Raw genomic sequence first — 26,539 nt, 5'->3', positions numbered from 1 at the left:
GAAGACCAAACTATCAAACACAATTCTTTCCTGGAAAATTACCTTTCAGGAAGTGCTTTGTGTTTTATGATCTGCACACTAGTCCAATAGGGACTTTAAATCTTTTTATGACAATAATAGAAACAAAAAGAAATGAGAAAAAAAAGGAGAGTTAGGAAAAAACACAAAATTCTTCTGTGAAATAAATATACTGCTGTTAGTTGTCAGATCACGTTTTAAAATCTTGATAGAGATGAATCCTTCAGCAGTTCAAATACTATTAGGATAAAATTTAAATGTTACAGTAAAATTTTGAAACAATGAAAAATCATGCTTTCCAGACTTCAAATTAATTTCCAGACTCCAAATTAAAAATCGATTTTTAAAATAAGTAAGTAGCCTTACATTTCCACATTAAAAAGTTTAGAAGTGTCCCAAACAAGCCAAGTAGCTTGCTGGAAATTAATATATATATATATTGCTTCCTTTATCCAGGTCCCCTGAACTTCTACATCTTGGCATTACCGTTTGGCTTCCTTATGAAGTTCTTGGATGTCTTCTGCACGCCAGGCCTGACCCCCTGGGCAATGCAGAAAACTGCTGTCTGTTGCCAGACCTGGACTCGCCTATTTATGAGTCAGAAGACAATCAGTGATGACCAAAACTGAACTTCTAGACACCTTCTTTCTTCACCTTTCGTGTATTTGATATCTGACATTTACTACAGACGTAAGTAATGACAACTGTCATCTTCAAGTGCGTTCATTTTTACAGGAGAACCAGAAGATGAAAAATTCCTACCACAGAGTACATAAATGCCTTATGCACGGAGCGGCTTCTGCAACAAAACTGGAGCCGTACTTCAGTCAGAAAAGCAACTTATTTGCGATCTGCCTACATTCCTTTAATCATCTGACCCTCTCCCATAAACGAAAATTCGATTTTTTTTACTCAGACATTGTAGGAAATACGATTTTGCTGTCCACATGAAATCCTTTAATGCCTCTGTTACTTCCTCTAGTACACGGATTTACTAAAGCCTACAGGGACATGGTATTTAGCAAAGATTGACAATACAGGCAACGGAGAGAGCGGTCAGTAATAAAACATGCATGCTGATGAGTTCACTGCATAATTTTTCTTTAAGTTCTATACATTGAAGGGCAATCCAATTATTACCTACTCAGCACCACTGGTAAATGATACAGAACTACTTAATGAGCATGAGTGCCACGGAGCACTTACTGTACAGCCTTTTTTATTTGCTTTTCCTACTTCAGTATATTCCCCAAAGACGTAACTTTTAAACTTCGAGAAATACTTGAAAATGCTTTTTATGCTTTTAACTGAATTCCTTGTTTCTTTTGCTATTGCATAACACAGTCCAAGGCCTAGCTTTATTAATAAGCAAGTCTGCACGCACCTTGATTGTGCATTTCAGATGCCAAGGTAAGGAAAGCAGTACTGCTTATGTTCAGACACATTCAATATTTGTTATTTTCCAGCAGATTCCACATGACAATGATTTGCTTAAATGATCAATATTTAACTCCAGAAATGAATGTATTAAAAACAGTCTGGGAAGAATGCCTTCAGAAAGAAAATGTACTTACGCACCTATGAGCACACTACGTTTACAGGTGAGAACTGGTGTGGGTAAACCTTTTCACTACAAATTTTCCCACAATGCCTGTAAAAAATTCCATATGAGGTTTAAATGGATTAAACAAACTTGCATTTAATTCAATTGGACATTGCTCTGTGGGAATCTCATCCTATTTCACTGTTGACGTGATCTGATTAAGCATAGTCTGCTTTCTTTTGGTAATAAACCATGCTACAAAAACTGGACAATATTAGAACGAAACTTCACTGCAAGTCAAGGTATGGAATTAAGAACCCCCTGGGACTGCTGGGCTGAACCAAAGGTTGTAAGACATGTGAAGCACCTTGAGGCATACGAACAGGTAATTAGAGCTGAAGCATACATACATACATCATAAAGAAATATTTAGGATCATTTTTCTATCTCCACCAAGACGTTTGTTCCCTTCTCATTTCAGCAGGGCCTGAAATCATAATTAGGTTGTCAGGACAATACCCCGTGAGTATAAGATACTAATAAAAATATCAAAGTAGAAAAACATAAAGATGCCACTGATGTTTGAACCAAAATTACTTTCTGATATGAAAACAAACCAAAACAGTGTCAGTGCAAGTCTGTAGAGACTGATACAGTGGTAGTGCAAAGATGCCAGTGCTACCATGCATTTACAACAACCTAATCTATAGGAAGCAGCATGACACCAGTGGAAATCAATGAGATTCCTGTGAAAGTACCTTTCGTCCATCTATTCCTCTCTAATTTGCACATGGCACAGGGTGTGGCTGAGCAGGTGCGTATTGCACGTCATGACCTAAGAATTCAGGTAAGGTTTCATCTTAATGTTTCGATATAAGACAATGCAGTTAAGGAAAGTTTCCACTGTAACACAATACCTGCCCAGCTGCCCTTTAGTGCTTCACTGAAGGATAATGCTTAATGAACCAGGCACTGCAATAATTAAGTCAGATACACATGAACTAACAGAGTATTTTGGGTTATGTTTCCGTGTGTTACTGTGACACCAAGGCACAGAGAACAGGAACACTGTCAAGCAAATGAACTTGCTTTTGAATAAAAATACCTTTGGAAGTGTCAAACAAAAACAATATATATTTGCACCAGTTCTCTCTTTTTGTGTGTATGCTAACTGTAGTTTTCAGGGCTGTGAAGCACAAGATAAAATCAAAGAAATTCAAACCCAGAATCATCCTCCATGATCAATCTAATATCACAGTGAAGACTCTCAGCAGGTAAAAAACATATGACAGCTAAATTATTTCTACTCGATTTCCAGAGTGGACTGAACCTTGTAGCAAAACTCACGACTTCAAAATTAAGTACCTAACAAATAGGACTTTTTGATGACGCTTATATACCCAGGAGTAATAAAGACTAAGAACACAAAAGTTGTTATTTTCAGGGAATTTGGTCATGGAGCAAGTAGATTACAGGCCTTTGTTAACATAACCCAAGAAAACAACTCTTTATACTGGATATTCATCTACCCCACAAAGGACCACTTCTTCTGTTTTTAAGTTCAGTGTCTGTGTCAGTTGCCACCTATGTTTTTAAGAGATGTCCCAAAAAATTCACACCCCGTAGGATGCCATCTCGTGGGGAAGCTGAAATAAAAGCTTATGGACAAAATAAAAGCTACACATACGACCCCCTCCAACTCCTCTTGCTGTGCAGATGAGATTGGCAACCCTGATGGGGTACAAGGCCTACTGGTACTTGAAAAACTTGCCTGTGGAAGTGGAAACCCCCATGCTGCTGTAACCATCTCGGGCACTTAAAAGGATAGGTGTTCCTCTGAACAAAGGGAACACTGGTGGGAAATCAAGGATTCCTTAAGAACATGCTATAGGACCACGATCACTTTTTATTTCACATCTTAGCAGCCAGGGTCTCCTACATTTTCAGCACATGTTGAAAGTCACAAGTGCAGTACACACATCTCAGCAAACCACCCTGTGATATCAGTATATTAGTTTCATCAGACCCTCTTACTTCCTATGGATATAAAGTATAAACTTCCAGCAGCTGTACCATAATCCTTCTCATCAAATATTTGGGTGACAGGTGGAAAATTGTTCTGCCAGCTGAAGGAAGACAAAATCCATTCCTCCTGGCAATTTTCTGCAATGAAAACTCAAAAAAATGAATGTGCAATAAGTTGTGGAAATAAATCTAAAATATTATCACACAAAAGCAGTGTGCTCAAAATCTTTAGCTGCAAACTAAACCTGCTTATCTGAATTTTAAAGAATTTCATTTCTTTTTCTATGTGCGTAGGCCTAGATACTACGCTGGGTGCTTATACTTGAAACTATTTGTTTTACACCTGTTTGCTTTTTTTTTTTCTCTCTCCTCCCCATTATGCTTTGCTTGAAATGCTCAGTGGTTTCTTTGATCACTGCTTTTAAAGCATCTTGCATGCATCAAGAAAGTCTGACAACAAATCTGGGAAGTACATATTATCAATTTCATTTTCCAGAAGGGTAAGCAGTCAGTCTGCAAACAGACTCTGACTGAGAGCAGGCCACGAGACTAGGAACCAAATGCCACCGAGCTGTGTTCCCATACTTTGTAAAACCATGCTAAGATGCATACTCTGTTCTCTTCTTATTTAGAAGGCTTTGGATGACATCGTGTCCAGCTTCTTAGCAGAAAAGGAGAGTGAAAGTCCATACCTAATCATGGGAATAAGTTGTCTTAACAGGATTCAATATCAAGACAACTGTGAAGTACAGTGTACATATATTTAAATGCCTGTGTATCTGTTCACTTTAACAATCCTTTCCTACATAACTACTATACATCTACGAAGGTTTAAAAGGTTCAGTGCTTCTTCGACAGTGATAAAACAGACACCTAAGAGAAAGTCCTTGTGTGCATAAACGATGATCTACAGGCTCAAAAGCGGTGAGTGGAACTGCCTGAAGAGTGACAGAGTGACCTGCCACAGCTGGAAGCAAGTGAGGGAGCCTGCTTGAATAAGTCACTGCTCCTCAGTCAAAAAACCCATGATAACTGCCCATGGGCACGCCATTTGTCCATGGAAAGGCAAGTCAATGTGTTGATCTAAGCCACCTATTCTTCTCACTGACAAGGAACACACATGGGGTGCCTCCAAACGCAAACCGGGGAGATAAGCTGTAGTTCCCTAAAACGTTCTGATTTCTTGTATTTCTCTGAACAACCCTTTTTTACCCCACTTTTCACCAAAAAACCAGTAACAACATTATCATCCAAATGACTTCTCACACTGAATCCATTTGAAAAAGATACTATGATGTCAACAAAATTTTGCTGTGACAGTATAAAAAGGAGCAGTTTATAAAAAGAAAAAAAAAAAAGCCTTTTTCCTTAGTACCACTTTCCCTTTCTAATGTAACGTTCAGCTGACATTGCTGCGCCATCTCTGGTCATTTCACGAGAAACTCGCAGTCGCATGAAATTTGTAAAAGCATCTTTCCATAAACAACATTTTTAATGGGTTGCAGGAGGGTAGGACATTTATTTCCACCAATGAGGCTTAATACGTTCATAAAACATTACTGGTCTTTTCTATGCCAAAAGAGATTTATGTGGTATACTATTGTAATCCCTTATGTATTCTAAACCTATCTATATCTAAGTTATACATATTTATAAAAATGATATATTGCATTTATTAAATATTAAGTGGATTAGTGGATTACAAACTTGAAGAATCTTTCATACATTCATACATTTATTTAACATCTAGATTTTTTTCTTTAAGCAGTAGGCAAGGAATATAAATCTTTAAAGGAAAAAGATTCTCCAGCATTCTAAAGAGATGAATCTGTGACAAAAAAATGCAGTGTGTAAAGAATATCAACCCAAAAGAAAAAAAAAATCAACTTTAAAATGCAGTGAGGAAATACTTGGTAATGCCAGATTTATCCATGTGAAGAGAATCACACGGATGAGGACAATGACTGCAGATTTAGCTGCAATCAGAACTGAAAGGAGCAAGGCCTCACTAGTTTATTCAATGAGCTCAGAACATACCTCAAATTCTTCCTAGGTATCAAACACCTAATATCGCATGCTGACTAGACAGAGTTTATCTTAAATAGCAGCAGCATTAGTTACAGAAATGTTATCAGTTTCCTGAAAATTTGTAATATTTACCAGCTGGTTGTAGAGAGGGAGGACACTTTGGTGGCTCACTGCGCAGCCACGTATTTCCAGATGGTGAAGTCAGACGTTGAAGGTTAAAGCTTTGTTGTTGCCTAGGATAATTGGCCTGTTTAAGGTAACAAGAAGGGAACTCTGAATAAAGTAACCAATATTGTTTGGCTAACTGATGTTCCAAGTGCCTCCAAGGGCTGCCAACTGTAATGGGTGCCATTAAAAAGTCAATATTTACTTACAGTTTCTACACTATGGAACGGGTCTTGCAGGCAGCTAGAGAAAATCACGTCTAGAATTTAACACAGAAGTACAAGATAAAGCAGGAGATATAAAAGTGAAAGAAAGCTTCTCTGGAGAGCTCTGCCTGGATTTTGGTATATTTAGATATCTCACATTTGCATTGAAAGCTATAGCTATTTCTTTAGCAGACTGGTCTTCCACTCCAGCATCATCATAGATTAAGCAGCATCCTAAAGGAGATGTTTCTGAGAGGCAGGACAAGGTCTCCTCTGAAGGGCTTGTGCCACTGAAAGTCAGTAACAACCTCCACTTTGTCCCATGAATGGTTTAAAAACCCAACAAGCATATTTGATCCTAGTTCTTTTTTGAAGTCTTATTAAATTGCCAGTTTACATGTAAAAAGTACGTGTCTATGACTGAGAAGGGGTATGAATCAGAACCAACCTAGAACAGGAAAAGCCAATATGCTCATTGTCATCCTAACAATGAATATAAAGAGGGTGGATTTCTTCCATCTGTGAGAATCTTAGAAAAATAAATCAATTATCTTACTGATGATACTAAGAGTGCAGCATATAAAATTTGTAACTGCTTGGATTCTGTTCAAGGTTAATGTATAATTCACCAACAGAAAGTGAATGATGTTAGGGTAAAGTTAATGTGCTTATTAATGTAAAAGGCAAGGGGAAATGATCATGATGTAAGTAACTTGTTCTTAAATAACAGCAACTCATTTTTATTAGGCCCCAGTAAATTGGAGAAAACCAGTAACCTGCTTATATACTTGAGCCGAAATCTAATCAGACTTTCTCTAATAGCTTAAATCTACTGCCCTTATTCCAAGTCCCACCCTGAAATCTGAAATTATGGGGATGCAATTCAGCTGCTAGTACTGTTCAAAAGATATTCTAGCTGTATTGCTCTCCCTTCATTGACAAGACTGTAATTATAATTTGGATCAGCTGCACTGTGATATATCAAAGAGATTAACTTCCGTGGGAAAAAATAACCTGAAGGAAACTAAAAACTCCAAGTTGTCCACAAATGATGAGCGTAAACTAGGATTTCTCCCAAGTACAATTACTGACTTAACGTAGCTGCTTATCAAACCCTGGGTCAAAATACAGTACCTGCCCATGCAAGTACTCCAAGCTCAGCGGCACAGCAATAATAAGTATAATGAATTCATACCCAGCTCATAATTACACCTGCGGTACAATGCTTATTCTTAGCTACAGCAGCATTTTATTTACTGAATGAGCCACCAGAGCTCTTTCCGCGAACTCAATTCACAAATCAATTGTCATTATTAAGGCTAAAGGCTTTGATGTGCCCAACTGCCAATTCAACTGCCGAGGAGATGCTTACTGCAGAGCTATTCACATTCTGCTTCAAGCTGGACTACAGGAGTTTTTGTTTTGTTTGTAAGCAAGTAATAAGGCTGCTGCATTACAACTGCTGATAATATATTAAGAAGGAGGGGGCAAAGAAAACCCACACATATGCCAAACTGCTCTTCTCTTAAAACTACTGCAGCATCAAAGCTGTTCTGCAGATAAATGTCAGTTTAACTTCTTTTGTAAACGTTGGAGGAAAAAAATATTCTTCCCGCACCACAGAATGATAACGCACACAATTCTTGAGGACAGATGTTGCATAACAAAGCACGTCTACGTTTTTCTTTGGCTGCCAGCAAAGGAAAGATAAGCAGTATCTGTTTCATGCCGTGTTTATAAGCTCAGCAGAAAGTCTCCCTGGCTGCTGTCCATCCAACCTTTCCCATCCCTACGTTCCAGCAAGAAAGGTGTCAGTGACCTGATGTTCTCAAGCACTGAAGGCGTATGATTGCATTGGAGCCAAGGACAGAAAGAAGCATATACCACCTTTGAAACAATAAAGCAGAAAGATCAGGGAATACTTATTTGTCCAGAGACTGATATTTGCATGGCTAAAGCAGGATTTGTATTCTGGTACAAAAACACCTCAAGGCAAAAATCAACCTGCACTTCGTAAACATGCAAACATTGACATCAAGTCCTATTGTTTTTAAATGCAGATAAAAATAGTCTTCTTTAGAAAAAACATATGGAGATCCTATTTGATATTTTCAAAACATTGTATTGGAAGTTTGTATTGTTTGTATTGTTTGTTTTTGTATTGGAAGTTTCATGTTAACCAATAGTATTATTTATCTTTTACTCCTCTGAGAAAGAACAGAAACCTTAGGTGTTGTGCTGAACTTCAGCACAATTTATTCTCTTGTACTTAATATTTAGATAAATCCTGTACTACTACAACAAGATAAGCCTTGAAAAAAGGTGGTTGGTTCAATGTACATTGCCATGAAGCCAGCCCAAACCTACTTAATCAAAAGGCTCATTCTAGAGTTTCTTTGCTCTAAGATCAGTTAAGCTGTACCACTGTGTAGACAATGCCGGGCTTGGCATTAAAGCCCCACAGGATCTTGGTTTGATCCCAAGTAACACAAGGCTGCCATCCAAACCCCAAATTAATTTTTATCTACACAGGAACTGTGATAAATGGGCTAAGATGACGAAGATATTGAGGGATATGTAGAGAGTAAGCGTATTGACCGTATTCTGTTCAGAAATAGCTCTTATGCCTACATGCACTAATTATAATATCACCTAGAATATCTTTCCCATTTGAAAAGTTGGCATTTTTCATCTGTTTTCTTCTTTTGCCTTACACAGTAACCTTCCTGTGAATCAAACTCGAATATCAGTCACTGTCATAAGTAAATTACAGTATGAAAAATGTCAATCGGCATTTAAATCGTTACTATCTGAACAGACAATACCACGATTCCAAACACAAGAGGAACTTCTCCTCCCACCCATTCCCTCTTTTAGCCAAAGTCCATTACCAAATGCACAAGTAAAGTGGAACAAAACATGAATCACAGGGCAAATTTGGGCTTAATTAAAGGTACTGTTTTATACGTGTATGAAGTAAATTAAAATCAGGACCTGACCTGAGGTACTTTATCCAAAGTTGTACTAAGAGTTATACTTATGTGTATCCATCTTTTGTTATATTCCTGTCCTTGTCATACTCACTAGAATAGCCAGTGCTACCCCTGGTAATTCACCCCAAGGAAGTGAAAGAGCATTTTCCTTCAGAAGTCACAGTAAAGTCACTAAAACATATAAATGAAATAAGCACAGATTCTTCACTACACAGCTTGTTCACTAGCAAACACTCGCCCTTTCTTTCTTTAGTCATATTGTCAATAAATAACAAATATGTTTCTAGCACTGTGAAATAAAACTTCTGGAAGAAATGGACTAAGAAGGAAGATAACTCCCTAAATTAATTCATCTGCTCCTAAAAATACTGTCAGAGAAGACGGTATTATGCCTATGATGAGATCTGGGTTCAGGCTATCTTAATTACCAAGACAACAATATGGAAATGCTCGTTTGAAAAAAGCATAAGGTAGGACACAAATGCAGTTGTAAGAAAGCAAGCTCTTAAATGATATGCCTCTTGTTTTCATACTGACAGTGCTCAAGAGCACTGCTGTAACACACATCTTGAGGTGCTCAATAGCCAAGAGTGGAGACAACAGTGAAATTCTCAGCAACTGTGTTTCAAATCCCTAATGATCTAATTAAAACTGGACTAAAGAATGCTTCTTAGGTAACTGCAACCTAGTAATATAAGAATATATGTAACATGAGGTATTAACAGACATCATTCTGACTATAATATACAGTGCATTTATTAGAATGAATTTAGATGAGATGAATGCTAGATTGCCAAATTCTTATAAAATACAGAAGTGAAATTCATATGTTAGTTTGTGTTTGCAAGCATTTCCATTCCTCGTCCTGTTTTACAGGAATTAAACAGAGCTAGAGAGACGGAGGAATTAAATTTAATGAGAATTCTGAGTTGACTATTAATTTTATATTCATACACTTTTTCATGTAACCCCTGCTTCAAATACTTTATGAAATAAACAAACAGAAAACAAACAGAAAAAAAAACCAGTTGTAACAGCTAAATGAAATAATCTCGAAGAGAGAAGTAAAAGGAAAGAGTAAAAGAAACATCTTTTACATCCTATTGGTATAATGGCACTGCAGACTGGGCAGCTCTTCATTAACCCACCTGCCCTAGACTGGTCACTATTCATCAGCAGCAGTGTTACTCCTGGCTGCTATGCACGCAGCCCGATCCATCTGCACAAGTACTATAATTCAAATTCTGAAGCAGCAGTTGAGATGAAAACCCCAAAGGACAATCCAGAAACAAAAACATACTCATGCATTCCTGTGCTCCCTCTCCAATTAAAGAAATGAATTCACCAAGTCGGACATAACAGGGAAGAAAAGATTAGGCAACAGAAGGAAAAAGAAAAAAGAGGAAAATTGCTCTAGAAGGAACGTATCGCACAGTTATCACCAATGTTTCAAATTAGCACAGCAAGTTATCTGTATCCGATTGTACTCAGGAAGCATGCTGCATATGTAAAATATACAATATATTTTCCAAATGAGATTGGCTTGCCATAGTCACATCTGCTGTAATGATACATTTTCAACACCACCTGCAAGTTTTGTCTTAAAGCCCTAAAGCAAAGGGAACCCAATTCACCTGTGGTCTTTGCTCTTATTTGCTGTTGACCACAGCGACTTAATCTGGAGTTAAAAGCTTGGATCCCCTGCATGCCTTCTTCTGGCTCCTTAAGTATTACAGACCCTCTCCTCTTGAGAAAGACAGCCTTTATATTCCCATGCTTCCTAACAAAGGGTAACCAGCTAATAGGTTGAAAATGGGTGGCATTAAATGCCTAAAGAATAGCTATCTTTACTCACCTTAATAACACTGTTTTCAAAGGATAATCTTATATCTATCCGTTTTTTTTTTACAAGTACTCTACTGAAGATATCCTGCAGCTTTATTGGTTGGTTTGATTAAGCCAATACATCTGCAATTTCCTAGCCCACAGTAAGTACATGTACTCTGCAGATTCATGATTTTCTGCAAAGAATATTTTCAACTTTAATACCTTAGTGAAATTCAAGGTATGACTGGGGTTATTCTCCTGCCCTATAAAGCTTAAAATTTATAATAGATCTTAGTCAAAGATATAACTCCCATAGAATATGTACTATATATACATATAAATGATAAAATAAGAAGAAGCTTATGAAACATCATTCATACAGGACTCCAGAATACTAAGTTTTACATATAGGAACAGTGGACACACAGAAAAAACTTTACAGATAGAAAAGAAAAAAGAAAAATGCATTTATGGGAATACGTGTTATTGTTGCTCTCCCTTTTAGAATCACTACCCTAACCTCCATGCAGCTGGAAGTAAAACAGTAAAATATTCTGGCACGCTGTAATATTATTTATAGAGACCTGTGAGGCATTTCCATTCGTTTATGTTACTACAGTTCTCAGAAGTTGTTCTGTAGTACTAGAACATAAGATTTCTGTGGTGCCCTCCAGTAAATTGTTTGAACAAATAAAATACATCTTTTGCAATTCTTTTTTCTTCCTTTCTTCCGTTTATTTACACTCAGATAACCTTTCCTAAAACCAGGAAGAATTTAAGCAAAGATATCCTACCTGAATTGAGAGAGTAACATCTTTTGGAATTTTCTTGATTGCCAATCTTAAAGATCCTTTACACAGAAGACCTAAAATGTCATTCATCAACAGCCGTGATGATGGCTCTTGTACTGGCACTGGCACCACTGAAAAGAGCCTGGCTCCATCTTCTTTGCACCCTCCCTCCAGGTTTCGTATATATTCATCTCTCCTCCAGGCTGGGCAGTGCCAGCTCTCAGCCTTTCCTCACAGGAGATGCTCCATCCCCTTCATCATCTTGGTGGCCCTTCATTGGACTCATGTCCCTCTTGTTCTTCTATAACAAATTCACCTCAGTTCTCTGAAATTTTTGCTACCTGGCAGCTATTGTCCTAATTATCAACTTAAATTGCCTGTTGATGCAGCTACTAGTAGGGGGAGAAACAAAAGAACCCCAAAACAAAGCAAAAGAGAAAACGAAAAAGAGATCAATTTGAAAATACTGTCTCTCAAGAACCTCCTACACCAAACGCCCCTACAGCTGACAGTTTTGTGCAGCACAAAGATTAATAATTTTCAAAACCTGACATTTTCCAGCTGAATCACATGCTACTTTGCGAAAAATCTTTTCTATATCCGGCCCCGTGCTGCTTTTCAAGGAGAAGGGCATTTTAGGCTTTGGCTGCTTTTGTCATGTTAAAGGCCTGAAAAGACTTACAGCTGTTGGCTCCGCAGCAAGCTGTTCATGCACCAAACATGCACTTTTGGGTGAGACTGGCAATCTCTCTGTATTTGAATCGTTTATCCTTTGATGCCCATCAACTGAATTCTCTTGTACTTAAATCTAAATAAAACACAAGCCTTGAAAGTAATAAAGCACATCCGCTCTTTTCCCCTTCCACCCCTCAAATCAGTTAATTCAGTTAATCAGTTATTCACCAGTCTTATGGCTTACTCTTGTATGTATTTCATTGATTATAACCTTCTCTACCCATGGGGTTTCAAGCAATTTTACTAAATGCTGTATTTTCTGATCTTTTACAGTACAGAATGCTCTACAAAGAAGCCTAGAGCAGACTACTCTGTATCATAAGCTCTGGAATCTAGACCATTTCCTGATGTTAAAAATTCCTGCACTGGGGATAAGGAAGCATAAAATTTGAAATTTGTGATTTCAAAATCTGGCCTCAAAAGTCAAAAGTCCCACAGAGCCAAGGCCAACAATTCAAGTTTTACATTGAACGAGCCAAAGGAGTGTTTCAACAAAGCTGATGGCAGAGGGGCTGGATGGTGATTGAGGAATTCTGTTGAATTTTCTTCTCCTTCTGCCTGGATAACCAACTAAAAAGGACATGGAGCTTTCTCACAAAATCTTTAAAAACATGCGAAGGTGGATAACTGGTTTTACTTACGATCTATAAGTTCACATAAAATTGCCCTCTCCCTAGACCCTTTTAATAATTAGCTGTTCCCTATTAATTCATTTTCTTTACAGAGCTGCAGGGTTAATTCTAGTAAACAGTAGGACTATTCTAAAAAACAGTAATACATTCCTACATTTCAAACTGCAGTCAAGTCCTTGGAGAGAAGAAAATTAAAGAGCTCAGAAACAACTCTTAATAGATCTTCTCTGTGGTTTTTGGCTTCGTGTTATTCACAGATTACAGAAAGCACCATATCTTTCCCCTCCTGAGGTTACTGAATATATACCACCAGATAAATGCCAGAGAATGCCATTAAACAACCAGACATATGCAGTTTTCAGTTACAGGCAAAGAACTTTCTCTGCTACTTTACTGAAGAATAAATGTCTCCTCTTTGTAGATGCTAGAGGATCCTAGCAATGCCCCAGTTTGTAAGCATTGATCCATTCTTGACGGCAGAAGCCCAGGATCTTACTTTGAAATTTCAAAAATCTATAAACTTTTTGTTGACTTCTTGATTTTTTTTTCAGTTTGTGTGCACACAAGTTTTCAGAGCTTGTTTATTACAATTAACTGAACCGCTGAAACACCTAGACTAAGTGTACAGTACATCATGGTGAATCAGATCTGAAACACATGGGAAGAGAAAATGCCACTACCCAAACTGTTTGTGTGATAGATAAAAGGCTCCAGGGAAAGAAGCCACAGAGCATAATTTTTCCTTCTTTCTTGACAAGGACTTTATTTCTCGCAAAGGACAATGCAGTCCCTTCGGATTTCAATGTACAGTTCAGTTTTCCTAAGCTCTACTTCTTGTCCAACAACACATTACATTCTTCTTCATAACTTATCCTAAAATGGCGGGTAAATTTTATGTTGGACATGCTGAATGGCTAAATCAACAAAGCACCCGTTGTACAGGGGTTTTCATGCCATTATGAGCTGGACTGTTTCAACTCAAGTGGAGGGTACGTTATGACACGAGAGGCAGTGTCATTATGTGTAATAAAATGTACAAAATGAAGCGCTAGACTAAACCAAGAAGAGGTCAGAAATACAGACTGTGGTACTGAATGCTGTATATTTTCTCAATGCCCATGATAGGTACACATAACCCATAGATACAAGCCTTACCTGATAGCAAACTACAAAAATTTTCCTAACAGGTGAGAGGAAGGCAGGTAAATGGCCACCTTCATGCACTCCCAACTCAAGAGCCACTCTCGAAACAAAACGCAGCAATAACATGCTAGCACACTTCCATTTTTTCCCAGCGTGTCAAAAACTATGGGCTATGACATGAAAATCCATCTCCAAACTCCACACGCATGATATTTTAGCTGGACTTCTCACTGTGAGGAGCCATGGTGCTTTAGTGGCTGTAATAAACGCCAACGTTCAGTTAGCACTGTGATGGATAAGGTGTCAATGACGCTGACAGCTGCTCCCACTGAAGTCCAGTACAGCTGGGTTTCGTCATGCCTCGCCTACCGAACCTTTCACTGGCACGCAGTGACACAACGAGAAGCAGAAAGTTAATCCAACAAGATTCCCCTAATTCATTCAGTTACCATTTAAAGCACATTTACCATTTAAAGCACATTATTTATACCCTGCAAACACCATGTTTGTATTTCTATTCAAGTACTATCTATCTGATGACCTCTAACTCTCATTTTGCAAAAGGCAAAAATATGGTACACTTCTATGAGAAGTATCAGCACCACAATCTGAAGTGAGGCTGGGTTATTCTTCATCATAATGAAAATAGTAAGTGTCTGGAACCTTCTTTTCCTGCTCCTGTGTAAGCAGCTAAAAATAAATTCAAACTGTTGACAGTGTAACAGCACTGAGTTTCCAATTCTGCACACAACAGCACTCATATTGCTTTTAAGAAGTCGATTAGATTTAAGCACATGCTTGACTTACAACTTACGCTGAGCTCATGTGCTGAGTCTAGTTAATCTGAAGAACTGGAGTCTATCGGTGATTGATGCGTCTGACCGCCCTAAAGCTGCTATCAATTTATGAAAGAATATGTAACTCAAGTAGGATTTTATTTAGATACATGAAGGACTGAGACAGTATCATCCTTCTATATGCCTCCTCCCATTTAGGACCAACAGCAGAGGAAAAAAGCATAGAGGAAGCAGACTCCCTGCAACTTGTCTGTGCTGTAGGACTTATTAATACCCAGCTTGATCCCATTGATCTGTGTCATAGGGAACAACATAAAGCAACAAAACTGACCCATCAATAAAGTTTTACCTTTTCCTATGGTAATTTTTTGGGGGGCTTTATTTGACATAACATTTACCTGAGCAACAAGATCTTGACGTGCTTTGAGCATTGTATTGTGTGCTTGAATAAACTCTCTTTAGTTCAAGTCAGATCATCTACAGATATTACAAACATTTCACAAAGAACAGGTACTGCTGCTATGAGAGAATCAAGCTGGAATACACACATGAATTCAAGCTCACAATCATATACTACACAGCATATTCAAAAAGACAAGAATGTATTACAAAGGGATGGCAAATCTCTTCTGATGCTTAAAAACCTCAGCAAGTTTGTCATAAACACAGAAACAGCAGCTCTGCAAAACCAACAAGTACGCACACATTTCACATGGGGAACTGAGAAAAAAGAAAATTATACTGATCACCATCATTTTATTAATAATGTACGAAGCCTTTGCTCCAAATCTAGAGCCTGTCAGAGATGAAAGTATCTTCAGTCTTTTTTTTTTTTTTAAGCAGAACAAAGTATAGAGGTTTTTATCTTCCCTTCTAAATGCCAACTGATCCTAAGAAGTCTTGCTAACACTACTACTGCCTTTAACGAGTAAAGGCTGTTGAACAAAAATACACTGCCACAGACACATGATGCACTGAACTAAGTCATAAGGGCTGACTTCGACAACTAATCCCCAAAATACTGTTGTGTGTGGAAACTACCACATAACGAGTAAGAAACCTGTTATAATAAAAGAAAGGAAACAAGCACCAGAGAGAGGAGAAAGCGAAAAATAGGAAGAAATGCAAAAAGCACACATTTTGAAAAATAATGATTAGATGTAGTGACTGGTGTTGCAGTTTAAGGTTGGGAATCTGCAGCTACCTTTCCAATTACTGCTTCCCCAGATGCTGCTGGTGAACGATGAACGTAGATACAATTACTGGCTCACACAGGTGTTAACATTCTCATATTACTTCCTCCAAAAAGTAATGCATTTAATATCCTTAGACATAAATAATGAGAATTCAATCATAAAAGTATCTTGGGCCTCTTCTGCAAACCAGTAAGTTATGTAATATAAAGAACTTGCACTTTAATAGGACTCGAGAACTGTAAAATTTACGCATACAATTCCAGAATACAAAGTGGGTTTTCAAATGGAAATTCTTGATGCTCAAGCACTGTAAGACACTGAACTGGTTTTGGCTGAGATGGAGTTAGTTTTCTTATAGTAGCTGGCGTGGTGCTATGTTTTGGATTTGTGATGAAAACAGTGTTGGTGACACACCGGTGTTTTAGTTGCTGCTGAGCGGGGCTCCCACAGGGGCAGGGCCTTTCCGTTCCTCACACCGCCCTGCCAGCGGGTAGGCTGGGGTAATTCCTTGTTTTGCTTTGCTTGTGTGCACAGCTTTTGCTTTACTTATTAAACTGTCCTTCTCTCAACCCACGAGTTTTCTCACTTCTGATTCTCTTACCCATCCCACTGGGGGAGCGAGCAAGCGGCTGCGCGGTGCTCAGCTACCTGCCAGGGTTAACACACATCCGCTACGCACGCTTCGAGCCCAGGAGCTGCATCAGTGTATGCAGCTCACTTTACACAATGTCTGCATCGTGAACTGAAAGAGAAATTGAGGGGAAGTTAATTGAAATGTGTTTCACACAAGCCTGAGCGTAATACTGCAGCCTGTTTGGAAAAGTCAAGAAATTAAGGATTTTGTGCAGGTTGGAGGGGAGGGAAGTACTTTTTGTGTATGCTTGACCAACCAGGTGAAAATCCGTACCACTCAGAACTGAACTATTACTTTTAGCTGACTTCAAACTTAGGAGGAAGGAAATAGCATCTCTTGGAATCTGACAGCCTGTAATTACCTTCACATATTTAACAACTTACACACACACGTGCAGAACCTGTGATTATTTAGGAAATGATCACAAAGTGGTTTCGGACTGCCCGAAGCCCTACCAGCTACATTCAGAATGTCTTTCCCTATCTTTTATGAAAAGCACTGAGAAGGATGGGGATTATTCAAGAACTATGTTCAAATGCTCTATGAACAATATTCTTTTTGTATCTGCAAGATGATAAAAATCACTTGTTACTTCAGTGCTGTTTGAGTCACCCTCTCCCTAAGAGAAGCAGTATTATTAATCTAGTATGTTTATCACCAGCTCTGTGATTGAAAGGCCTTTGTTCCAAGACTTGAAGATTTATTTGTCAAGTCTGACAGCTCAGATGTAGCCTGGCAGTGAACATCAGTGTCTGAAAAGGAATGTATAAAATCATGAACTCTAGCAAATAGCCGAAATCACAGTTAAGTTTGATATTTGAAATGAGAAGGAGACAAACCAGATATCTAGATAAAAATGCACATTTGCATTAAAAAATAAAAAGGAAAGATTTACTGTAAAGATATAGAAGTCTTACGGAACACTGAAATGCCACCTCTCACATGTTTAGGATGTATTTTAAATATTTTATAGAACATATACTTATCTGAAGTTCATCTAGGTATCTTTCATTCTAGATCTTGAATAAAATCAACACGCACAGACATCTAGTGTAAAAGACAAGCTGTATTCTTTGCTCTTGCCAGTGTAGTAAAACTACTGGTGTTACTGTAGGCTGAATTTTAATATGTGACTTTGAAAAATAAGCCCTTTATATGACAAACCTTATCATGTTTCCACAGTGTTGTATGATAACTTATTATAAGTAATGTTCTTAATCAGGCAAGGCCATAATATATAGTGAGAGAGAGCCTACAGGCTCTTCCAAACACATAACAGCTCAACTAAGTCAGGATCTAATCAGAGCAAATAAAACAGCTTAAATCAAATAAAACAAGAGTAGATTCACAACACATAAAATTCAATGTACATATCCAATGGAGTGTTATATACCAGGTGCTCTTATCAAATAAGATTTGGGTAAAATCTGCCAATGTATTTGTGGTATTTGTGCACATAATCATATATCACGTATGGATACAAATTATGGATCGGATCCCTCTTTGGCATAAAGTTGCATAGCTTCACTGGAGTCAAGAACTGAATACATAAATCTTTTCATTATCCACAGACACGCTTATAGATTTATATATGTCTATAATTGGCTTTAACACTGGACTTGACATTAAATCTGCAATCTGTCAGAATCTCCATTATGTGACTTACACAAGCCTGAGTGTAATGCAGCAGCGAGAGGAGCTGCCAGGACTCTGCGTATCTAGCTGGACTTGGATATTGTCCAATTACACCAAAAGGTGTTTTGTCAATGTGAGAGGAATAAATCAGAGAAGACGTATTTCACCTCTTAGAAAAGCCAAGCAATCAGCTCATCCATCATCTTCCATCAGTAAGAACTTTAGTAAATAGAAGCAGAATAGGAGTCGATAAAATATGCTTAAATACCACCCAGGCCTTTACTTGCTGTGCTTTTAATTTGGTAAATAAATGCCTTCCATTGGGCACGCACCCCAGAGTCTTTGCCATGACGTAGATTAAGTGCTTTGTTAGCATTGCATTGCTGAATTGATCTCAGAGGTATAGCTAACTATAATGGCCTTGAAACATTCAGCTTAAATCTCCCCGCTGCTTAATTTCAAACATTAAAAGGTGCATGTGGGGGTAAGAAAACTCGGGAGTTAAAAATATAACCTTTTTTATGGTTTTATTTAATCTCTTAACTATGCAAACAAGAAACATGTGTCTTGCAGGCAAGAAGCAAAAGCGTAATAATATCGAAGAATTCTGGTAGAATATATTGTTAATTAAATTGAGTTTAGCCCCAAAAGGCATGTTCTGTCTCTTTTTTTGAGGCTTAATTAAGAATAACATCAGGGGAAAAAAATCACCATGAAATCACCACGTATGAGTTAAGCAGTGTGGGCAAGAAAAGGGACGCTCTATTGCAAGAGTTCTTATATTACTGTAGTTTTCATTTTGAGCCATCTTTTTATTGACTTTTTAAAAGTAATGTATTCTATATGGCAAATACTTAATAAGTTTTTGTTATGTTCAAACTGTTTGTCCATAAAGCGAAGTGAAAGAGGAAAAAGGATGCACAAAAAATTGATTTCCAAAAGTGCTCAGCATCTATGGTCCTAGCTTAATTTTAGAAGAGCTCAGTACCAACTTAAAAACAAACAAACAAACAAAAACCCACCAACATTTGGGTATATCAGGTAAACATCCTACCTGGAGCAAATCAGCAAAGAGCCTCGTAATAAACAACTAGAACTCCAGATATTTGGTCTGGTAAATGAAATCTTGGTTGCAAGGTTGCAATTAAAACGCAAAACAGTAAAGAAAAAAATCACTGTAGTTTCTATCAATCAAAACATAACAGCAACTACGATCTCGAATAAAATGATTTCTTCGAATAAAGAAATGATGGGGGAGACAGGATGGTAAAAGAGAAAGAATGTAGTTCTATTTAAACTCAAATTCAGTAAGTATGAATAAAGGGAAGATCCTGACAAGTGAAAGCATCTCTTTTAATAGATGCATGTGATTGTTTCAAATGTGATTTTGCACTTCAGAAGAAACAGAGGCAATCATGCAAAAAAGTTAACACGTGGTGACTATACATACCTAGTCAACGAGCGATTTTTGCGGTGAATTCACAGATTTTGATGGACGTCCTGCAGGCTTTTAACACCAATTTATTCCAAGATGGGGCCTAGCAGAGCTGCCAGACAGATGCTATTTGTAGAATCTTGCTTCCTGCCGTTTAAATGACCTTTACTTTTTTTTACGAATGTTTGCCTGGAATCCATGTCTGGCATAACGCTGAATTATTAATCACAGCGCCTGGAGTCTGTGCAAAGGCTATTTGAGTGCCAGAACGCACCACGCTGCGTGTTCAGGAGGGGAGCCTAAAGGTGGGTTCCTTGAAGACCGCAGGTACAGGCTACTGCAAGGGGGACAATGATACGACTTGGACAGAGGAAGACAGAATGCACCACTTTCCTTTGTCTCCAGGCATGAAGTCCATTTGCTATGCCACTTGTTAAATAAGGAATATTACAGAAATGAGAAGTAAACTTTTGAATTTGGCTGCAAAGACTGGACGTAAGAGTAGATAAAGCCACTATTCTCTCCTGTTATTGAACAACAGGACTATAACTTATTCCTAGGATAAATATGGTTTTGCTTGCAAAATTGTATTCTAATTGTCAAAGGAGGTGGCGACTCATTGCGGCGTTTAGCATCAGCCAACAGCTAACGCCCTAGGAGAGCATACAAGCATTCGTACAAGAGCAGAGGGCATTTAACACAGCACAAGACAGAACGCCAAAGAAACAGACCGAAGTGGGAAACAGCAACACTATCAAGACACAGATTTATCTAAGAGGTTCCTGCCGTTGAGTAGCATCACCCACCACAGCGTAAGCGTTCTTCCCGTCCTCCTCCCTATCACACTGCAGCTGCTTCTGGCCCTGCCAAGCAGTGAGATAAAGATTTCTTCCTTGAACTGCATAACCAAAACGCAGAAGTCTTTGAAAACACACAACTGCTTAGTTTCTTTATACTGCTGGCAGATTTCATACATAAATTAGATGATGTTATGGATGCTTCAAGAAAAACTTCTTTTTATTCCCCACATGCTTTGCTATTATGCTTAGTAATGCACTACGCAAAACGTATGCATTGTCAAGCACCACAGGGAAAAGTAATAAAAGTATCAGTAGGGAAGTAGCAAAATGAGAAAAAAGCGTTCAGCAATCTCTAACGAGGTCCTTCTGGTCTCTACCCAGAATCTCTAAGAGCAAGGCAGTGAAATTTCAAATAAATTCAAAAATATTTTTTTAAAAAAATCCTCAGATAAATAATTTTTCAGGGTAACAACGTATAGTTCCTTTTGTGGGTGAATTTGATATGAAAGACTATCAAGTCTCATCCTTCTCATTTTTATTACTTTGCAGTTTGAAATCCTGAATTCTAAATCAATCTTCAACACTTTGGATTTTCACCTGAGTACAACATCTTTCTATCTGGCAGTGGCATCTTCTATGGAGTGAGAAGCGTATATTTTGAAGACACGAGAATAAAAAGAAGCAATCCCAGTCTCCTGGCTGAGTGAGCTTCTGTATCTTTATAACCTTGCTCATGAAGCTACAGAGCCAGCACTAACTCTGCTTTTTAAAGGACTTCAATACCTAAGCCAAGAGGACAGCTGAGGCCATAAAACCTAATCCAAAAGATCAGGTCAAAAAACGTAAGATGCACCCCTGTCTCTTGAGTCACTGGGGACCAGTGACCACAAAGTACGTTAGGTTGTTGGGGAATTTGTCTGAAAATGCTAATCTGTTGAAGCTGCAATTGTTGGGTCAGGAATTGGCTTTGCTTTCCTCTCGCCTGTTGGACTCAGTCCAGTTGAACCCGTTCTATATCAAAGGGTCAATGAAATAGGAATTAACAAGAGAAAGGGGAGGCTATTCCAAGTGAGGCAATCAGGAGATAGATTTGACTTCTCCACGCTGCAAGTCAATGTCCCAACCCCTGACCTCATCTTGCTGTGACCGTGAGGGACTCTTTTTGCTACTGGCTTGTAATACAACCTCAGACAGAGCCCTCCAGACACCGCTGTGACCTGCCAAGCGCTGGGCAGCTCAGGCTAAGCACAAGGGAGCAGATACAGTCATCAAATACTTCTTGCACTTATAACAGGATTCTTTGCTTCATATTCTACACCAAGGCAAACAGCTCTGGGAAAATGCATAGACTTAATTCAGTATTTCAGACTCAGCATCTACGCATGCAGTTGGATGACAGATTTCCTCCCCATACACACGAGAAGTTCTTTCCCTCCCTCAACACCTCCTCTCCTGATGCTCCCTGGAACCAGCCCTCCCCTCCTGCTGTTCCGCAGAACCTTCCTCTTTGCCTTCTGTTTGTTCTTTCATCAGCTAAAACTCTTGCTATTCCCCCTCCCTGTCCCCTGGAAAGCAATCACACTCATGGAACTTTTCATCTCTTTTAAAAAGCAATATAAATTTTTAGTATCTCTTCCTCTACAGTGATTTAACGAGGAAAAGCTAAACGTGGATGCTCTTGTAAGTCAGATGGCATGGCCTGGTTTGTTTCCTAAAAGTCACGTTTTATGGCAACTGTACCATCACTGTGAAATATCACCTCCTGTTAATGGCACAGCAGGTCAGACACCCCCTCCTAGTGCCAGGATAACAGTGGAGAGCTATTAAGAAATGGGACAGAAAAAGGATGGGAGTGCAAGAGGTAAAAAACACCCAAGAACTGCTGCCTTTTGGTATTCATTAGTATAAAACTGAGACAAGTAACGGCGTTTTTCAAACTTCATAAATACTTTCCACAACCTATGATACATCCTGAATGAAATAAGCCACAGACCGGTCAAACTGCGGCCAGCAACAGGCAGAGTCTGCGGGAGCAACTGTTCCCCTTGGGGCAGTGAGCCGGTAAGCGAACTGCGTGTACAGGAGAGTGCCCCACCAAAATCCTGAGGCAGCTTTTGAACGGCCTGATAGAGGCACTGAGCATGAGAAAACAGGCCAGAAATAATGGAGGGGAAAAGAAAATCGATGTAATAAATAGGAGGACCTGACAGCAGGATGGCTTGCTGGAGCCTCCTCCTCATATGCTCGTCTTTGGGAGCGCCAGGTACCCCAAAGCCTACCTGTTCGAAGCTGCTTTTTTAAAGATGCATTTGAAACAGCTATCAGAAATCTCCTGGTCTTATTCCTCCCAGGATTGAGACCCCAGATGCAACTGGTCAGAACTTTATTACACCGGGATTAGGAGGAAAGGCCAACACAATGCTCAGCTTCTGTATCTCCATCTGAATCTACTGCCTGGAGCAACATTTTCTCGTGGAGTCCATGTGCTCGATTAGAATTTAGAAACCTGACATTTAATGCTAGATGAAAAAATGAATTCTCTCCTCCGAATAAAAGAGTTTCTTAAAAGGAAACACCTAATTTGAAATTTCATTTTGTACTCTTGCATATAAAACTGTTACGTGTTTTCAAGCAGCTTCTGATAGCTGCTGCTTACATATCAACAGAATTTCTCCCCACTTTATACTGGTTTCCTTTCCAAGACAAGAATAATTATTCTCTTTGCAGCTGACAAAAGTTCATCCTAACTGGTTTTGCCTCTTTTTTTTTTTTCTTTCCTGATTACATCGCTTTTCTAAAATATCAGTGTTGCAAAATACTCTCTACACCTCTTACTAACATCTTTGATTTCACGGGCCATTTCACATCCCCATCAGCTGCCTTAGAAGCAATGTTCTCCCACGTGTGTCAAAGGACTTGTCCATCAAGAAAGCAGATTTTCCCAGCTGCGGAGTGCAACACCTGCCAGAAGGACAGGAGGAGCAAGACCAGACCCTTCTGCTGTAATCCATCACCAGGCACTTGGCGAAGGCCGAACTTCAGACATCAAGGTAGGAAGTATGACTTCTTTACCCGTGGCACATTTTCACTTCCGCTCATTCCACTGTGGGAGAATAATCTTCAGCAGAAGCACAGAATAGGGAGTTTAGGGCTTGCAGCAAGGTTCAGAGTTTGTCTGTCAGTACTTTCAGTCTTCTGTTGTCAATTGCAACATAGCATCTGTCTGGAAATTGCGTTCTAGTTAGCTTAGGCACATCACCAGACAGATGGGACTAGGGATTTATTTTTAGCTCAGTATACTTCTCCTTATTTTATGTTACCCTATTATTTATGAATGGGTGAAAGTGTTATATCTTTATTTGAAAAATACCCCGCTATTAACTGGTATTAGCAGTACCACTCCCTAACGCATTACACTTACTGTGAGCTTATTTAAATTCCCCTTTGTTTATGGTTGAAGAAAAATTAGCGTTTTCTCATGGGTTTAAGAAGAACCCCGTACTTGGTACCTTGCAGTCTGTCACTTCATCAAGACTCAAAAATCAAGACATCAAAACTGCCTCTGCAGTTTCTTAGAAATGAAAAGCATGGATCTGCTGCTATTAAAAGTTTATTCTAACAAGAAATTTGCTCAGTTTCCAGCATTAATCATCAGCCTGGCATTCACAAGAATAAAGTATCTACAGGCAACATATTCTAGGATATTTCCTGTTTCACATCTACTGTAAATAGCAGCCTTTTGAACGAAACACTCTGGACACTTCAAGATTTCATTTAGCTTTCCTAATCCAGGACATGACAATCAATTATGTAAGTACAGTTAAGTACAAAAAAAACTCAGCCCAAACAATTCTATTTGTGCAGTGAAAATGGGTCTCATGAATGGTAAAGAATACAGAACAAATGAAAATTAGCTCGTAACACTTTGGTTTGGAAAATACTGAAGGTATTGAAGGTTTGGGAAATACTGAATTAGAGGTTCATGGCCAAGTCTAGGGAAAATACTACGGTAGAGAAGAGCTATGTAGCATACAGGTGTAGTAACAAAGAAAAAAGAATTCACAGATTGCCACTTGCTAAGAATCCAGCCCCATGTATTTTCACAAATGCAAACCACAAATGCAAAAAATGTATTATGAACAAACTAATCATTTGAGCAACTGCTCATCTGCTGAGACAGCCATTTTATCAATCCTTTCGTACAGAACATTCAAAGTGGTTTACCTGGTCAAGTTGTAATAGAGCTCTCATACAAAAAATAAAAATAAAAAAATAAAACCAACCAAACAACAACCCCCCAAGTTCCTACCAGAAACAACTTTTAGAAGACTTATCTTCCAACAATTCTGGGATGCAAACATTAGGAATTTTCTGTGATTTTTTGCTATAGCTACAGTTGCCTACAATTTCAACGAGCATTATATTACAAAAAATTAACCAAACGTCCCAGGGAAATGAAATATAACCATAAATCTGCAACTTGTGCTTTCTTAATGTTCCGTATTTCATCTCCATCTAATTAACGTATAATCAAATGAACGGTTCTTTATTCACTGAGGATGAATTTATGCAACACCTGTAAGGACTGGAGGGGGTTATTTGGAAGTTTGATCAAGATGGTGAAAATAAATAGATCATCACTGCGAAGCAATTAGCTGAATGCACTTAGGTTTAAACTTCACAAATGGAGGAGGTGTTTTCCTCCCTCCAATCACACAGCCATTTTGTGTGTCGGTTTCGGTGGCTGCCTTTGGTGAACAGCCTGACACGCCGATGACAGAATACTTGGTATTTAGCAACTGACCTCTCAGCATATTGGCACCGAGGCTCTGAATGACACGCACAGCCACTCAGCCCCTCATGCATCCATCAAAAACAGTGTTTGTTGCAAACAACAAAGCAGAAAAATCCACCTTGACAAACGGATGTTCTCCTGTTGTTCCTCCCCCCAGTTATTATGCTGCCACTCACAGCTTCCACCTGAGAAACTGGATGAAACTTCAGCCTAGCACCGAAAGTTGCTTAAATGATAATTACAGAAAACAAAAACTCCTGCTTAATTCCCAGAGAAACACCTGATTTGTCCACATCTGCCTGTATCCCTGTTCTGCTATCTCCAGAAAACACCCATGTCGGTAGGCATTGCACCTTGAATGTAGCCAGCACTTTTTGCTTGGTACGGCAGCAACGGGTTGCTTTTCTAAATCACTTTACCACCATCACTCCACACGCACAGCCTGTGGAGGCTCTCCGGAGCAGCAGGCACAAGTCCCACAATTACAGCCCTCCCGTCCCACCTCACTGCTGAGTCTGCCTCCAGGCAGGGCAGGGCTGACATCTGCATTTCAGGGATGAGCTCACCCAACTACAAGGTTCCAGACTGAGACCTACAAAGCTACCAAACTGCCAAAAAGAGGCCAATGACTCTGAGTTACCATTTTACACCAAAGAAAATAATTGTATTTTGGGAAGGCCAAATGCCTCCCTGAACGGCTTTGACTAATGACACTGTAATTTACTACAACCTGCAAGTTTATCATTTTATTCTGTTCGTGGCCAAATTCGCCCCGAATTGTGTTGTTTGCACTTTCAATCTTGTAAAGACTCTCTGGCAGCCATATGCATGCCATGGGGGAGGTTTCCTAATTTATGTAAAGTATTACAGAAAAATGATCTATATGACAATTTGGTATAAAATACTAACTGCAAGTCATTACTCACTGAAGATAATTTGAGAGTATTGTGTCAGGGGAGACATTAGATTACAGAGGATAAAAGTTGGAATAGGTATTCACATATTTATTCATATTTGCATAATCAACTGAAGGAGATAGTGGATGTTCTCTTGGGCCCAACTAGCACACAATGAATTGAACAACAGTTTAGAAACTTTCTATTATTTTTCATGCCTTTTTTTTTTCTGGCCTTGCAAAGAG

General features: G+C 38.7%; 1 protein-coding gene across 7 annotated transcripts in view; it reads right to left on the bottom strand.

Moving 5' to 3' along the window:
• The window catches only part of UNC5D (unc-5 netrin receptor D), a 214,688-nt gene that overhangs the window by 71,473 nt on the left and 116,676 nt on the right, over positions 1-26,539 (bottom strand). The gene's annotated exons all lie outside the window — the stretch shown is intronic.

Source organism: Cygnus olor, chromosome 27 (genome assembly GCF_009769625.2).
Source record: "Cygnus olor isolate bCygOlo1 chromosome 27, bCygOlo1.pri.v2, whole genome shotgun sequence".
In the NCBI taxonomy this organism is placed as follows: domain Eukaryota; kingdom Metazoa; phylum Chordata; class Aves; order Anseriformes; family Anatidae; genus Cygnus; species Cygnus olor.
The sequence above is the reverse complement of the archived record's forward strand: the minus strand, read 5'-3'. Positions and strand labels throughout refer to the sequence as shown.